The sequence below is a fragment of the Grammomys surdaster genome, unplaced genomic scaffold, assembly GCF_004785775.1.
Source record: "Grammomys surdaster isolate TR1022 unplaced genomic scaffold, NIH_TR_1.0 125977, whole genome shotgun sequence".
Classification (NCBI taxonomy): domain Eukaryota; kingdom Metazoa; phylum Chordata; class Mammalia; order Rodentia; family Muridae; genus Grammomys; species Grammomys surdaster.
In genome coordinates, this window is record NW_021620793.1 from 2383455 (window position 1) to 2388724 (window position 5270).

Consider the following 5270-nt stretch of genomic DNA (forward strand, 5'->3'; position numbering starts at 1 on the left):
AGCACTAAAGAGGCTAAAGGGGGGGGGGAGTGGCAAGTTCAAGGCCAGCCTGCTTCCATAGGAAAACCCTATCTCAACCCGGCATCATGGCACAGGCCTTTAGCCCTAGCACTTGTGAGGCAGAGGCATGGGATCTCTGAGTTTGAGACCAGTCTGATCTTGGAGTTTCAAGACAGCCTGTGTTGAAAAACAAAAACAAAACAAAAAAGTCGAATCCAGGAGCACAGAGTTCTCCCAGCTCCTCCCAGTCAACTCAGTTCCTCTCATACCTCGCCCCATTTGGACTCTAGACTCTAGTCAGTTCCCTCTTGGGATCTGATACAGAGTGTGGACTTTGTCCCCTCACCTAAAAGGCAGATTTTGCACTTTCATCACCTGCCATCCAAAACGCCTGGAGACATTTCAGTCCTCCATTGTAACTTAGGCTGGAGTGAGGTGAAAGGTTAGAAGAGGGAGTCCCAGAACCTGACTCCAGCATAACAGGGCTTACCACAAAAAAAACGACCCATTAATTGATCAGGGCTGTCGAGCACCTTTCAAATGGTCGCTACATTTACTGAAAGCTCCCTGTGTGCCAAGAAGCCTTCTGGGTAATTTGTGTCAAGTTACTGAAATCCTATGACATATTTATTACCTTCATTTTACAGATGAGGAAGAGGCGAGGGAGGGAGGGAGGGGTCAATCACTCACCTAAGGATACAAAAGCATCGACAGGCAGCTCTAGGAGGCAAAACAGGTAATCTGACTTGAGCCTACATACATTTTTTGAGACAAGACCTATGTAGTCTAGGTTTACCTGAAACTCTCACTCCTCCTGCCTCAGCTTCCAAAGTGCTGGTATTAGAGGCATGAGCTCCATGCCTGTCTGAGCCTATAGTCTGTTTCAGGAGCATTTGTGCCACCCGGCCCAGGAAGCCTACAGTCTTTTGTTTTGTTTTGTTTTGTTTTGTTTTTCGAGACAGGGTTTCTTTGTGTAGTTCTGGCTGTCCTGGAACTCAATTCTGTAGACCAGGCTGGCCTCAAACTCAGAAATCCGCCTGCCTCTGCCTCCCAAGTGCTGGGATTAAAGGCGTGAGCCACCACCACCCTGTGGAAGCCTACAGTTTTAAGCACTCTGTTAAGGTGCCTCCTATGGATCTTTATTCTTCAAAATGTTCCCAGAAAGCTTCATTTACATTTCGTGAGAGGAAACGGAGGCCGGGGGACTTTACTTCCCTAAATACACACAGTTAGTGACTGGGAGACTTTTCAGATTGGAAGAAGCTAAGAATCTAAAGTCTGGAGAGATGACTCAGGGGTTAGGGTCCTGCTGAGGGCCAAGTTCAGCTCCCAGAACCCATGAGGGGGCCAGAGAATAACAGCCTGCAACTGGCTGGAATAGCTCACCACAGCCTGTAACTCCAGCTCTGGGGAATCTGAAATCTTCTTCTGGACTTCATGGGCACCTACTCACATTCCCACACACAACTATGAAGTTAATAATAAAAAGTAATGACCTACATTTCTCTTTCTTCCCTTAGCTGGGGCACAGGCACTCTGCCTACACCTGCCAGAGTGCTGGGCTCCACACCCCCTCGGTTACTTCATGGTCCCTGCCAACAAGGTTCCTACCTCCTCCTCAGTTCCCCGCTGATTCCTCTCTGCCTGAAACGGCCAACCAGCTAAAAGGTATCGACTCCGATTTTATTGTTTTGATTTCAGAGATACACTTATGTATGCGTGCGTTGTAATATGTTGGTGGATGTGCTCAGTACAAGCAATGCCTGTGGAGGTGAGAGGGTAACTAGGGGACTCAGTTTCCTCTCCCATCATGTGGGTCCAGGGTTGACAAACTCAGGTCCTCAGGGTTAGTAGGAAGCACCTTTACCTGCTGAGCTTTTTTTTTCTTTTTTTTTCTTTTTCTCCTGAGACAGGGTTTCTCTGTGTAGCCCTGGCTGTCCTGGAACTCACTATGTAGACCAGGTTGGCCTCGAACTCAGAAATCCACCTGCCTCTGCCTCCCAAATGCTGGGATTAAAGGCATGTGCCACTACTGCCCAGCCCTGCTGAGCTATCTTACCAGCCTGTTTTATTTTTTTCCTGTTGGATTGTTTTTGTTTTGTTTTTCAAGACATGGTATCTCTGTGTAGCCCTGGCTGCCTTGGAACTCACTATGTAGACTAGGCTGGCCTCGAACTCACAGGGATCCACCTGTCTCTGCTGTCTCTACCTCCCCAGTGCTGGGATTAAAAGTGAGTATCGCCAGCCTGATGCATCCAGATTTTAATGTGGGCTCTGGGCATCCAACTTCTTCAGTCGGCTTGCACATCTAGGGACTTTATCCATTGGACCATCATCCTGGCATATGTTGATTGATTTTGAAATGCCTATATTGTAAATACTTTTTCTTTTGAGGCCGGGTCTCTCACTATATAGCCCTGGCTATCTAGACCAGGCTAGCCTCCTACTCACCAATGTCTGCCTTCCTCTGCTTCTCCAGGGCTGGGATTAAAGTCCCTTGCTATTCTCAAACAAAACAAAATAAAAAACAAATGAAGTCTCTTGCTATCATGCCCAGCCTTGTAAATACTTTTTTTTTTTTTTGATACTTTTGAACTCTTACTTTTCCTCTAGGGAATTATACATAGCATTCTTTAAAATGTCTCCTTAAAGCTGCATCTCCAAGGAGCTTGCCATGAATTCTTATCATTCCCTGCCTAGGTTGCTCAAAGCAGAGCTTTATTCCTCTTAACTTCCAGCTTGTCAAGTGAGAGCAGAGAGGCCTTAATTTGGGAGGGGGGTTGCTGAGGAGGAGGTTGTTTGCTGTTGTCGAGACAGGGTCTCACTGTATAACTCTGGTTGTCCTCAAACTCACTATGTAGACCAGGCTGGCTTTGAACTCAGCCTCTCCAGTGCTTTTACACAAAACCTTCCTGTTTTTTTGGCCATGATCACGTGCACTTGTGTAAGGAGCCAGCAGCTCCCTCACGGACTCCAGTTCCACCACATTCTAAGCGACCTTCTCTCCGGTGCACCTGTACTCTGGAGTGTGGAAAGATTTCAGGTGAACTTTGCTTCTCTCTAATAGCAGGCACATCATCTGCCTAACTCCATTATTTAGAGCTAGAGATCGATAATTTTAAATGTAAGAGTCAGCCCTGGGCAAAACTACAAAATGGGTCAAAGTTCATCTGTGGCAATCTCGACCTCCTTGCTCCTTCCTCTGCTCCTGGACGCTCCTCATTTGCTTCTTCTTGTTCTCTTCTGCTCTTAAGGTCCTTTTCCAAAACCTGTTCTTGCTCGGTGTGGTAGAACATGCCTTTAATCCCAGCACTCGGGAGGGAGAGGCAAACTCCATTAGTTTGAAGCCAGCCTGGTCTACATAGGGAGTTCCAGGCCAGCTAGGGATACACAGAGACCTTGCCTCAAAAACAAATAAAAAATGTGTCTTTAGAAAGGATCAGAACCAACCCTAATATTTTTATGGCTCCTGAAAAATTGTTTTTTTTTTCTTTAGGTTTTTTGAATTTTGATACGGAATAAAAGTATCAGTTCCAGGTTGCAGATCTGTAGGAAGAGGCTCTGGGGAAACTTCTGACTTGCTGCTGACACCTGAACACTTACTTCCAGATCCCCACATCTCAGAAAAAAAAAAAATTCTTTCTCTTCCAGTAACATTTTGCTACGAAGTGTGGTGTGGCACTAGGCCATAATCCCAGAACTCAAGAGACAGAGGAGAGGCAGGAGGATCACAGATTTGAAACCAACCTGGTTTGAAGCTTCAGGCTAAGTTCTAAGACAGCCAGAGCTACAGTTCAACAGTATCTCAGAAAACAAAGAGGAGATAACGCCACCCAAGTCCTTGGAAAATGGATTATAAGTGTGAAGGAATTCCAAAGCCAAGGCTATAAAGAAATGTGAAGGAATTCCAAAGCCAAGGCTATAAATAAGTGTGAAGGAATTCCAAAGCCAAGGCTATAAAGAAGCCAGGCATGCCAGCCAACTCAAACCTCTAATTCCAGTATTCTGGAGGTGGAGCAAGCTTGTTATGAGTCCAAGGCTAGCCTGGGCTCCAAAATGAATTCCAAGCCATCTTGGACCACAGAGATAGGGGAGAGCCTGCTTTTTATAGAGCCAAAGCTCAAAACTGTTGAAGAGTATAAACACACAACTTTGAAGATACAAAGTCATTAAAAAGTCTCCTTGGTGGGCACTACCAATACTTTGGGTACAATAAAAGGTTTTTAGTTACTTGGGATAACTTAACAGAACTGTTTTCTACATTTGTTTTTGAGACAGTCTTATGTGGTCTTGGCTAGCTTCAAAGTCAGCTTAAGGCTCAGGAGGGCCTTGAACTTATCGTTTTCCTTCCCACACACTTGGACCACAGGTTTACCCTCTTCAGCATAGGAACCGAACTTACTACTAATCAAGTTTCGTCTAAAGATGTATTCATTTTGTGTGTATGGATATTTTGCCTACAGGCATTGATAATATGTACAGCCTACGCATGCCTGATGGGTTGGATCCCCTGGAACTGGAGTTATACACAGTTGTGAGCTGTCATGTGGGTGCTACGAATTAAAACCCGAGTTCCCTAGAGGATCAGACAGTTCTCTTAACCGCTGAGCCATCTCTCCAGCCTCCAGAAGATAGGGTTAGGAGACAGTTATTTCTATGTACCCTTGACTGGCCTGCTATTCACGATGTAACCTAGGTTGGCACTGAACTCACTTCCTGCCTCAGCCTCCTGAGATTACAGGCGTGGTCCCTTCCACTCCTGGCTAGAACTTCTTGAGAGTAGTACTTTTATTTCTCCCAAAAGTATTTAACTACGGCACGCCCTCACTTGCTGGAGGGAAGTGGGTCAGCGAGGATGTTATCGGCCTGGGGTTGTGGTACAAGCTTGTAATCCCAGAACTGGGAAGCTGGATACTAGAGAGTTCAGGCCTAACCTGGACTACGTGATCCTTCCAGTCCATGAGTGTTTGGAGCTTGCTCCTTCCCCATTATCTTCAACCCCTTTCACATTAGTCACTATGTATGTTGGTCTGCAAAATATCGGACAGCCAGGTAGGAACAGTTATGAACCAGAGTCACTCCAAAAAATTAATCAGGGATGAGGTGTAATGACATATGGCAGCACTGGGGAGATCTTGACAGGATCTGGGGTTTGAAGGCAGCTTGCGTTACAACCAAAGCCTCGTCTCAAATAATTAAATACATAAAAGCATGATTCAGAAGTAAACTTCTGAAGTGTAGCAACTGCCCTAGCAGGCTGTACGCCTGGT

General features: G+C 45.8%; 1 long non-coding RNA gene across 1 annotated transcript; it reads left to right on the forward strand.

Annotated features, from left to right (window-relative positions):
- Window positions 1-1526: 1526 nt before the first annotated feature.
- Window positions 1527-4245, forward strand: LOC114609656. Its single transcript, XR_003709563.1, has 2 exons — window positions 1527-1668; window positions 3497-4245. It is a non-coding gene; the product is annotated as an uncharacterized LOC114609656 (long non-coding RNA).
- The last annotated feature ends 1025 nt before the right edge of the window (window positions 4246-5270 follow it).